Raw genomic sequence first — 13,054 nt, 5'->3', positions numbered from 1 at the left:
TCGTGTGTGCTATTGACGAGTTTTTCCCCCCTCCTTCTTTCATTGCCATTTTTTTAATGGAAAATATTTTGTGTTTTTCTCTCTCCATTATCTTTTATAATGGAAATCAAATATTCGGCTGTCAAATATTTTTGTCGAGAGCACTGTTAGGGGGGAAAAAGCCATTATTGAGGAATCGATTTCTTATTTTATGAGACGAGGTTGCGAGAAAAAAAACAGAAATGATGGAAATGATTCCACAAAGCATTAAAGTTGCGTCAGTGTCAACTTTCGTTGATGAATATTGTTAGACCGGAGTGGGATTAGACAACATAATGAAACTCCTACTCTCTAGATTAGAAGCGAGCAACGTGTTGACAATCTTTCGTGCGGTGTAGAACCAGGCAACATTTCGAAATTTCTGATGTCTGGAGTTGGAATCTGACATTAACTCCCGCTACCCAGAATCAGGGGTGGCTCTTGCGCCTCACGGGGTGCCGTTGAAAAGGCAAAAAACATGGTCAGGGTCAAAAAATATATCCTGTACAGAAAGAGATTTTTTTTCTTGAGCCGCTCCTGCCGAGAATAGAAGAGCGGGCATCATTTTGAAACTGCTGTTTAGAATAGAACCAGGCAACATTTTGAAACTCTCGCTACCTAGAATAGAAGCGCGGACAATATTCCGAAAGTCCTATTGTCCAGAGTAGAATCTGACATTTCTAAGCTCCCTCAACATAGTGTAGAAGAGGTTGGCAACATATTGAAACTACTGCTGTACAGAATAGATGGAACCTGGCAAAATCTTTAAATTCCTGATGTCCAGAGTAGAATCCAGTTCTGTATTTCGTAACTCACTGAGAGGCAAAATTTTGAAACTCTTGCCGTCCAGAACAAAAATCAACCAACATTTTTACTATTGCTCTCAAGAGTATAATCAGACAACACGTTGAAACTCTCTTACTATCCGGAGCAGAAGCAGGACAAAATTTTGAAACTCTCGCTACTCGGAATAGAAACATGGATTTTTGGCACTATTCAGAATAGGAGCGGGCATAATTTTTAAACTCGTGCTATCCAGTGCTGACGTCTTTGAATTCCCGCTCTCGAGATTAGAAAAGCGGCAACATTTCCAAACTCTCGCTACCTAGAATAGAAGCGCGGACAATATTCGACTGAAAGTTTTGCTGTCCAGGGTAGAATCTGGCATTTTTGAACTCCCCTCAACCTAGTGTAGAAGAGGTTGGCAAACATTTTGAAACTACTGCTGTGCAGAATAGATGGAACCTGGCAACATTTTGAAACTCTTTGCTGTCAAGAGTATATTCAGATAACACTTTGAAACTATTGCTATCCGGGGCAACATTTTGAAACTCTTTCTATCCTTGCATAAGAATGTGATATAAGGTATGTTATCCACAATAAAGATGGATTATTTTTCGAAAATATAGAATCTGTCGCGTGCGTGAATCTATATTTAGTCATCTTTGTCTAAGTATCATCAGGCTGGTACCCCCTCTTCCGTTAGACCAGGATGTTTCATGTGCTCTCTCCTATTAAATTTATAGTTTAAGAAAGTTGATTAATATTCCCCAGGTCCCATAGCATACAAGCTCAACCCGTGGTCCGCGGGTCGGATGTGGCCCTTGGAGTCATCTGATATGACCCTCAACCTCACACCTAATTTCGCAAAAATGGACTGAGCGGCACGTTAACATATCGCTTAAATTACCCGCGGTGCAGTTTAACACCAGTTAAGTGGCCCGTGACACATCCCCAAGATTATTTGATTGGTCTCTGTGGCAAATCCCCAGATCAGGCAAGTGACCCGCAGCACACCTAAAGATGACTTTAGTGACTCGCGACACAGTTCCAGATCACTTTCTCCGAGGCATATTTACAGATTACTCGAATGACCTGTGGTGCTGTTCCACATCACTCGAGCGGCAGGCGTTTTTTTTTTAAAACCAACGAAGTGGCCCGCACTCTCCTAAAGGTTGAACACCTATGCTCTACAGCAGCGTTTCTCAACCTTTTCTGACTCGCGGAGCCCTTTTCAGTGTATAATTTCTATTGCGGAGCCCTGTTTAATTCGAGGACCCCTTTTTAGTATATCATTTATGGCGGTACCCTTTGGGCCTTCTTTTTTTTTGTTTGTTTATCAAATTTATTGATTTATTTTATTATTCTGCTGTCCACAGTAGAATCTCTCCGCGGAGCCCCGGTTGAGAACCGCTGCTCTACAGGCTTCATGGTGGGGGAAAGATTCTTTCCTTGGAGCTCAAGGATAACTTTTTGATGCCAAATTGATCTTTATTGGCTTCCCCCCCCCCCCTCATCTTCCCAAAACAGAATATTTTTGCATTGCTCTGCAACGAACCCCTCAGCTGACTGGAAATGTTCTGCGGTGAAAATTCTCGAATAAAATTGCGTTTCTCCTCTTTTTCTTAAAATTCTTCAAGATTGCTCTGCAAAAAACACAGATTGTTCTGCGACACGAGTAGCAGTTTTCCGGCATTTTCTGCTCAGAAACACACAGGTAACTCATACTGCTATAGCATTTGTTGTAAGGGGGGACAAAAACGAAAGAACCACAATCTGCAGATAGTCTTAAAGAAGGAACAGGTTTCACGCCAAAATAATTTGGAATGGGGGGGGGGGGGAGAATGAATCGGTTGTGGATGGGGCATATATATAAGATCGTCATCTAGTTGACCCCAGAGCGGGAAGAAAAGAAAAACCATAATAATAATCATCATCACTGCAGAAAAGAAAAGTACTTTTCTCGCTCCCTTCCTGTATAAGATGATGATAATACATAATAATAAGTATATTCCTGATGGTTTTGCCCATCCAACCGAAGACGAAGAGAAATGGTGGCACCCCGTCTGTGACTTATTACTAAGGGAGATGGGGGTAAATGACGCTTTGCTCTCAAAGACCTGATGATCATGATGATGGTGATACTAGTTTCGGTATGCCCAAAGCTCCCCCATCTTTGATTTCTCTATTTAATAGGTCCCAGAACCTGTTTTTTCTCCCCTCTCTGCAGAATATTCTAGAAAGAGGGTGGTGCCTATCCCCCCCCCTGCCCCTCATTATTTTCATTTTGGTTTAGTCAGCACTTCCTCAGGTGCTGGTTTGCCCCCGCCCCCTTTCCCGTACGTTTAAGTATCTAGAAAATTATAACGCAAGGTACTTTGTTACTTTTGTAAGATCAAATTCTTGGTTCATCCTTGGAGAATTATCAATGTCAACTCATAATGAGGTTTTAGATAGAGAAGACGATTGAGAGTAGAGCTCTTCTGCCCTTGCTAGGACCAACCCCCCTCTCCTCATTCTAACGTAGATGCATGAGCCTGAGCCTGGAAGTTTGGATTTTCCGATACGTTTTTTAGTGTAAATTTGAAAAAGCGAAAATATATCTGTAGGTCTAGTTTTTGCTTGGACAAGTAATGGAATATTCCCGAGCTCTCTCAATCGTGTGTTCAAATAACATCTTTTACCCAAGTTGTGTGGGGCCTCCTAAAGTTTGGAGTTCTGAATTGGTGCCTCGTTCTGATTTGGACATCAGAAAATTCAAAATTTTGTCTCTTCTTTTGACAGAAAGTTTTTGAAAATGTCTTTCTGTAACAGCAAGTTTCAACATGTCTCATTTGATGACACCTTGATAGCAAAAGTTTCAACATGTCTTCTGAAAGGAGGAGTTTCTAAATGTTGACGTCTTCTCTGACAGGAGGGGTTTCTAAATTTGCCGTCTTCATTTGACAACAGAAATTGAAAAAAGTATCTTATTTTGACAACAGCGGTTTCAAAATGTTGTTACGGGGATCAAAGGGAATGAAAGTTTCAGCATTTTTTTAGAGCAGGAGTTGCAAAATTTTTTCATGGGCCACAAGGAGTTTCAAAATGTTACGAGGAGTTCCAACGTACCCTCTGTCAACAGCAGGAGTTTCAGCATGTTGTCTCGTGGCACAAGGAGTTTCAAAATTTCATCTTGTTTTCACAGCATGAGGTTACAAATGTTATCTACTTTTACCCGGTCAGGAGAAGTTTCAAAATAACGGATGTTAGGAGTTTCGAATATTGCCCAGAATTCCCCCCAAGTAAGGCTTAATCCTCATAAGTTCGGGCCCTGGGCAAATTCGAATTTTTGAAGCCCTCATATGCTGTCTCTTTTGAAGCAGAGCCGTGTGCAGGGGCACGTGGACCGTGTCTAAAATCCACCAACTTTGGGGTCCCTGAAAATTTGTGGACCCTTGACACGTGCCTCGTTGGCCCATGAGAGAAACAGACCCTGCCCTCAAGTCAAAGTCGAGCCATGAAATTCTTTATAAAGAACCATCTCAATAACATCATTCCCTACCCGGGCAAGTGAAAGTGTTCAATAAGAAACTAGAGACATGACTATGGCCAGAAAGTGTTAGTGCAGTGAAATGTAATGTTGATGAGATATAAATACAAATACAACGCCACAACAGGCGAAATGCCCAACAAAGTGGCTGAGAACGACGACTAGAGTGTCTTCACCAACGCTAAATTAATATCAGTGCCCCCACTTGTGCTTGTTCAACATATTGTCACCTTAGAATGGAAAAAAACCTTGTATATACAAATTGTTTTGTATGCAAATATTCAGCGGGTCACTTAACTGATCTGGGAATGTGCTGCGGGCCACTTAAGTGATATGAAACCAAATACCCATACCAAATGAAGTTCAGGAAGAATGCATCTGGTTAGAATTACCTGCCTGTCAGTTTACGTACTCTTACAGCTCTCACGATCACCAGGGTCCCAGGCTGGCGTTAGAACAACACTGTCTTTATGGTACACCAAAACCCATAACAAATGGAGAAACGTTCACCTATTGGTAATGCTCTGTGCAGGGCCTGATTACAGCCTCTTCTAAGCGAAAGCTCTTGGGGGGGGGGGGGGGCTTTTATCTCGTGTTCGGAAAATTCACCGACAACAATTCATCACAGGAAAATTCACCGACTAACAATTTACCGACAACACTTCGATGCAAGTGAGCGATTGAGTTACTGAGTCAGTGAGAGAGGAGTGAGTGACCTAGTGAGTATGTGAGTAACTCACTCAGTAGCTCACTCGCTCAATCCCTCGCTCACGCTCACTTGACTCAGTAACTCAATCGCTCACTCCCTCGCTTTCTGACTCGCATCGAACTGTTGTCGGTGAACTGTTAGTCGATGAATTTTCCTAACGGTGCTTTGTCCTAGCGGTGAATTTTCCGTAAACCCTTTCATCTTATAATATTTAAGATGTTTTTAGAGAATATCCCTTCGCATCCAAAATTATAAGACATTTGAATGTGACGAGCACCCAATTCTCTCCCCCAAGAAAAATATTTGAAATACAAATATAGCATATATATAACGTGTCCCCTCTATTCTACAGCATGCAATAAGTCATAATAAAACACACATTTGCATGGCTGACGAATCAAGTGACGCTTCCTTTTTTAGAAGAAAGGAGAGCGAAAACACAATGAAAATTTCGGGTGAAAATGATTGACGATGGCCTGTCGTATTCTCACAATAGCGGCGAGATTCATCACCGGGATGGAAGCCACGGGGGAGTTTCCTCTCTTTTCGGGACGTTATAAAAGGAGGGCCACAAACAGGCGCGTGCGTAATTTATGCAATTCAACGCATCCAATTTGGCCGAAAAGTTGGAGCTTGGGTGGTCTCACAATGCAAAGAAGAATTCCTATCGTATGTAAAAAATGAAGAGAGATGTGAAATTTTATATTTTTTTGCGGCCTTCATACAAAATGCTCGACCTATGTATGACCCGCGGGGCCAAATGTGACCCTCGGAGTCATTTGATGTCGCCCGTGACAAATAAGCAAACCACTAAAGTGGCCTTTGAAGGAATATCAAATCACTCAAATGGCTCGTGGCACATTTCCTGATCATTTAAGCTGCCAATGGTGAATATCCAGATCACTTAAGTGACTCCAAGTACATTTCCAAATCGCTTGAGCGACCTGTGACATACCTCCAGTTCAATTAAGTGGCGTGGATTATGTACGCAGAATTTTCTCGGGAGGAGGGGGGGGGTTAGGTTTTTTAATGGCAAAATAACACTATAATCTCGGCTTGAGCCCTCCCTGTGCGTACGCCAATGGTGGCATGCGATCATTTGTAGATCACTTAAGTGGCTGGTGGCACATTCCCAGATCACCCGAGAATCCTTCGCCACATTTATAGTTGACTTTCGCGGCACAAGTATTTTTTGTAGATCACTTCAGTGGCTCTCGATGCATTTCCAGATCGCTTAAATTTTCCACGACACATTTGCAGATGACTTAAGTGACCTGCGGTACATTTCCAAATAATTCAAGTAGCTCACGACACGTTTCCAAACTAATGAAAGGGGGCTCCGCACTCCCTGAAAGGTTGAGCACTCTTGTCTTATATCCTCCAGTTGGGGAAGGGTCCCAGGCCAGAGGAGGCCCCCTCTTACGTTGAAATATACCAAACATCATTGACTCTATTCGTTACGGAACCCTAATTTGCATTCCCATTCTCTTGATGCCTGCTTTGCCCAGGACCCCTCTCAAGATAGATTCTGGTTCAATGGTGTACCAATATTCCCTCATCAAAGTTCAGAGCAGTGTTCTTTACAACCTTATTGGGGGGGGGGGGGTTATGAGTTCCGTGATCGCTCAATGTTCAGATGAATTCGTCGCGCGTCACTTGAGTGATGTTAAACTGTGCCAATGAGCCATTCAAGTACAAAATTAAGTTCTAGGTCGCATCGCAGGCCACGTCAAATGACTCCGAGGCAGGGCCGGATTAACCATCAAGCAAAATAAGCACGTGCTTAGGAGAAAAGGGCACCCCAAAAAAGGATCAAATAGTAAATTGTTTCTAAATGTACAATTTTTTTCCCCTAGCATCGACCATCAGTACGAAATGCTGAAATTTTAAAGAGCACGTGATTGTACAGTTGAAAATTTCTATCGAAAGATTGACCTTTGGTGGCAACTAAAAGAGAGCCAGCGGAGGGTCTGTTTCTCCGAGCACTGGACCAACAAGGAAGTCAAGTTTGCTTTTTTTTCCATTAAAAATTATGGGAAGAGGTGTTGAAGGTACAGACATTTTTTCGTTTCTAGTTGCGGCCGTAAGGATGCCACAAAAGCCGAGAAACTAAGTTAATTTCGAACAAGATTGTGATTTTGCGCTATTTCCATAAAGTAGGCCCCAAAGCCGTCTCAACAGCCCCGCCCAGGAAAAACAAATTTTTCTGAGGCTCCCCTACCTAGCTATATGTGTATATATATATACACCCGCCTTGTATATTCACTCTCTCCGAAATACTCTTAACCATAGGCGTTCGCAGAATTTTTTCAGGGGGGGGGGGCCCTTTACGTACGCCAATACTCTTAACCACATCAAATTGTTACGAGGCCTTTCCGGCACCCGAGCCGTAGCATGGCAAACACTGGGAAAAATGATTCCTCTGAACTCCCAATAGGGGGCGTGGTAGCCCAGGTCGATAAGATACTCGCCTGAAGTAACAAAGGATGTTTAGAGGTGTCGCGATTTCCATGCCCGGTTCGTCCTTGTCAAAAAACTCCTGCCACAGGGGTACAACGAAAACGACGACAAGACCGCAGAAAAAAATTGCTACCGCAGGAAGTCCCCCCCATCGAAAGGTTAGCGCACCAACCTCTCGATGAGCATAAAAAAACAAGCCTGCCGTTCGGAACCGGCAATAAATTGTAGGGTCCCGGTCTAATTAGCCCTCGTGTGCAGAAAATGATCCTGGTGCAACAAGAATGAATGAACTGAACCCTCCAATAAAAATTACCTGCTTACCAATTTGATTTGCATACTTATACTAGAAAATTGTAAACAAATCTAATTTTCATGGGGGGGGGGGGGCACCAAAATCACTTGAGTGCTTAGGGCCTTCACATGGTTTGTTAATCCGGCCCTGCTCCGAGGGCCATGGGTTGCCTTACAGAAGGGAAGCCCAGATCTCAGCCGAGATTCCAAATGTCTCTAGAAACAATTCCCAATCAATGACCCCCTCCTTCCACAGGGCACCGATCATTATAAATAACTTTTATATACGGAAAAGAAATGAAACGAGGGAGAGAAAATTAAACCGATCTCGATACCATTAATCTATGGGAACCCATTTATACCCCACGTTCGATAATATCCCAAGAAATGTTCTGGATCGAGAACGATTAATTGCGAGACACATCGAAGGCCTTATTCTCCCTCCACTAACAAGGGCCTATTGCTAGGCTATTATAATTGTTATTTACTGTCTGGAAAAGGGGGTAAACGGCCCCCGTCAAGTTAAATCGAACGGAATAATTCATTTCTGATGAATGGGGGGGGGGGGGGAGCAACATTTAAACAAAAAAAAAGGGGGGGGGTCCCCATTTTCTTTCCGATTTATAAATGAAACGATTATTTTCATTCTCGTAATTATTTTTTGATTTATCTGGTCCGATGGGAGGAGAGGCTTGTCTTGGCTCCATTCAGTGCCGTCTCAACGCATGGGCCCACCCGGGCACCTCAAGAGGAGAAGAGGCCTCACAAAAATGAGATCGGGTTGACGTTTTGTTGAATTTACCTGGTAGAGGGGCCTTAGAAAACCACTTGGCACGGGGGGGGGGGGGGCATGATGATCTTAAGACGGCCCTGGCTTCACTCACGCCCCCCCCCCCCCCCCACAAGTAGACTGACAATGCTCTAGCCCAGCGGTTCTCAACCGGTGCTCCTTGTGCACTCTCCAGGGGCTCCGCGGCCATTCGAGGGAAAAAAAAAAAAAAAAAGCAATATTTTTAAATACTAAAAATAAATCAGTAACTTTGATGAATAATTTAAAAATTGGCCTACGGGGCTCCGCCATAGAAGTTTTTACTTGAAGGGGCTCCGCGAGTCAAAAAAGGTTGAGAACCGCTGCTCTAGCCTAAAGGCATCGACTATATTTTTTTTATTTTCTTTTATTCTAGATGTTTACTAGGAAATCAATATAAGGGGAGGGCCTCCTCAGCTGGGCCGCAACTGGGGGGAGCAGGAGGGTCTCGTGCCCCGGACGCTGGACCAGAGGGGGCGCAAATTTCATTCTGAAACCTTACCTTCAACATTACAAGGGGGGCGCCAAAATTCGCACTTGCCCTGGGTGACTAAGCATATAGTTGCGGCCCTGCTCCTCAGGGTCGGCTAGGTACCCTTTCATCCTTTCCCGATTCATCCTCAAATCAAAGTAGTGCCATAGGCTGGGATTACACTATAAAAGTTTGATAAAAGATCTTTTACAAAACCAGAAAAAAAAAGAACCAACCAACAAGCTTCTTGGATGCATTTTCAAGTTTTACAAAAGAACTTTTTCAAACTTTTATTGTGTAATGCCGACACTAGGTGTTTGTTAAAAGTTTATAAAACTTGAAAATGCAACTAATGAGCTTATTGGCTATATTCGCTAGAATGCAACCAATACGTTGTAAGTGGGAACGTTATAAGCGGGATCGACTCTATATTAATAATTTCCTTAGTTTATTATATATTTTATTATAGTATTATTATTTTATATTATACTGTATTAATACTTTTCTTCATGCTTATTCCCCAGGACAATGGCGTATATACAGGAGGTGAGGGGTCTAAGTGGAATAGAGCCCAGGGGGCAGACTTAAATGATTTGTGGTCAAGGACGGCAAAATTTAAATAGCCCTCAACCGGCAAAGCTATAAATCCGCCTCACACCAGGGGCCCCTATTTTGACGCTAGCTGGTCCTGGTGCAGCGGCAGTGGTTCTCAACCTTTTCAAGCTCGCGACCCGGTTTCTTTCATTTTTGTGAGAGAAACACACGGCCAACGGAAAATTAACTAGGAAAAATGAAACGGCAAATCAGTCGCGGCACGTTATGAATGATATCAGGGCCCGGCGGTTGAGAAACACTGCGCTAGTGGGTCCTATGACAGTTATTTCTCGAATAACGTTGTTTAAATTTTGGAAGCCCTCAAAATTGATGGGCCTTGGTGAAATGCCCCACTTATCTATGTGGAAATCAGGTCTCCCACCCCAGTTTTCCAGTCTCGCCATGTTTATGCTACCTAAAACTGTAAGTCTGAAATCATACTCCCTTACGCATGGGGGAAAACTTGTCGGTTAAAAAATAATTTTGCTGAGAAATAATTTTTGCTAATTATATCTGAACCCTTTTCAAGTTGGATTGCCATGGGGTAGGGCCGTAAGAGGAAAAAACAAGATCAAACATATTTTGGTACGAGAGTGTTCTCATAGTCCCTCATTATTTTACCAAAGGGGTCTTTTTGCGGGCCCGAGTTCGACACCGGGGAGCCCTACATATGGCAGTCATCAAATCCCGCCCCACGATTAGGATCAAAGATATCCCGTTAATTAGCGAATACTAATCGCATAATTTTTTTTGGGGTCCCCATGTTGAATTCATGACCACCCAATTTCCATCACTAATCACTCACATATGGTGTGTTTGTTGATGTCCTGCAAGAATAGGATACGATACACTAGCCGAGGATGTTCGCTCAATGAGAACCACGTGGTTAATCCGTGTGTATGTGTGCAGTTGGAACCATTGTTATCACGAGTGTGTTGAAGAGCAGAGAGAGAGAGTGAAAGAGGATTACACACGGATCATAATAACAACAAGACGGTCAACGAGATAAGAAGCTGCTGCTCCCTGTCTCACGCAGGCGGCCTTTGGAACCTCTGTTCCCACCCACATTGGATTGGTTACCACGCTGATCCCCAGTGATTATCGTATCAATGGAGACGATGGACCAACCGACGCTGTCCGAGATAAAGTTCGGAAGACTCGAATTCGTGGCGCCCCCCTCCCCTTATAAAAGAGATGATTGCCGCCGTCATTAATTACCGTATCCAACCTTTGTGTCGCGGACACCTTGTAATGAAGTTCAAGGCACCGTGGAACCCCACCCCCCCCCCTTCGGAGCGAATTTCAAGTTCTAGCTGCCGCCCTCCCAATAGAATTCAAAATGTAATTTTGATAATTTGCATACCACAAAAAATTGAAAAATAAATTATAAAATTATTTCTTCTATTATATATAAATTTTCATAGCATTTAATGTGCCATTCATGTGCAAATGGTAGAACGTGAAAATGATCCCGCCGAACACCCTTTATAAATTACTTACGGATCCCCAGGAATCCGCGGACCACAGGTTGAAGAACACGGTTATGCGTTTGTCTTTGGCTAGAGGGATGTGTCGATGTCATATGATTTCATTTTGATGTATCTGCTTTGTTCTCAAAGACATCGTGCAATTTCATGGGGCCCACAGACCACCGTGAGGAGACCGTTGCTCTGGATATGATTGAATAATGGCATTGTTTCAAGGGTACGATATTATAATACGGAAATTATATCAAGGGTTTTTCCACAAGAGGAAAAAAAATGTCGGCAAATACTGCTCTGAAATAACTACCAAATTGACAAAAAAAACTGTTAAACAACGTTTTTGTAAAACGTGAAGAACATATCGCATAATTATATATATATATTATCCGTTATCGTTAAAATCTCGATTCCAAAATGCAGGTTAAAATAAGAGGGGGGGGGGCACGGGGATACCCTGTGCAAAAAACAAAAAACACACATACAGAAAAGAAAACATTTCATGCTGTCAGTGAACTTGTCACGATGGCGACGACGGACAAATTCGAAAACAATGGACCAGATTTTTTTTTTTTTTTTGCTCTTTCGCTTATATTTACCATTTGGTCTCACGATAACATCGTCATCGTGGGACATGTGCCCTAACTTTTAGCGGCTCCCCCTTTTCTGAAGTAAATACGGAAACACCCTTTTCCGGTTCATTGAAAGACAAAACAAAAGCCACTTTACTACACAGAGAAAAAAAACCCAACAGCTTTCTTGGCTTCAACGACAAATCTCTTTCGGTTCCCATATTCAATCTATTCTTTACTTCCTCATGCCAAAGAAGCAATCCACATTATTCCCACATATTTTCCGGAACATTCGTCACGTCAGTCAAAAAGAGACGTGACAATCGACCATCACTCAACGATGCCACAGAGTTAGTTTCGATGAATCTATACCCATTTATACTTTAGGAGAAAAAAAAACCCACACAACATACTCGGAAACAATGATTAGTTTTATCGTGGAAGGAAAAATTTAAAAAATAAGAACAGCGTTTTCAAAATCCGTAATTGGCAACATCAATTTAACCAATGAGGTTTTCGGATTGAGGTGACGTCATAACCATAAACTTCAGGGAGAAAAGAGTGGGAGGGGAGTTACAATAAATATGGCTGCAAGTTCTCTATTTGATGGCAGATGTGATGGAACTTCGATTTTGGAAATCCATTGACAATGGTGGTGGTTGTTTTTTTGAAACGAAGAGTGATAATGATTCTTTATTCAATGCAATAAAAAGAAAAGATTTTAATCCGCAATGGGCAACGGCAGTTGCAAACAATGGAACTTCCTGGGTTTATATGACGTCATAATCATCAACTTGAGGGACAAAATAAAAGAGTGGGAAGGGCGTTGAAATCAATATGGTTGAGGGTTTCGTTTATTTCGAAATTATATGAACTTTGGTTTTGAGAATCTTTTGGTAACAATGTCTGTTTTTCTTGACAATGGCTTTCCCCAATGCGGTGGTACACGCCTTCGAAGATATTTTTAGGCTTTGAGGATTGTGAATCGAAAAAGGGTAAAAGGTTGGCGGTGATTGAAAAAAAAAAAAAAGACTATTCTAACCCGCAGCTGCCAACACCACTTTCAACCGATGAAGCTTCATGATTGATACGACGTCGCAATCATGAATTTGAGGGACAAAATAGAAAGTGGAAGGGGCGTTGACCGACGATTTCATTTCGAGTTTATAAACTTCAGCTTTAAGAATCTCTCGACAACAATGGTTGTTTTTCTTGACAATGGTTCTTTCTTCTATGTGCTGGTCTTTGAAGATATTTCCGGACAGCTTGATGATTGTAAATCGGAAAAGGATAAACGTTGGCGGCGATATCTCCTCCGAAGAATAGACGCTCTTTCC

The sequence above is a fragment of the Pholcus phalangioides genome, unplaced genomic scaffold (assembly GCF_987345545.1).
Source record: "Pholcus phalangioides strain wild (caught in Gottingen) unplaced genomic scaffold, Ppha-v1.0 ptg000016l_1, whole genome shotgun sequence".
NCBI classification, from domain to species: domain Eukaryota; kingdom Metazoa; phylum Arthropoda; class Arachnida; order Araneae; family Pholcidae; genus Pholcus; species Pholcus phalangioides.
The sequence above is the reverse complement of the archived record's forward strand: the minus strand, read 5'-3'. Positions refer to the sequence as shown.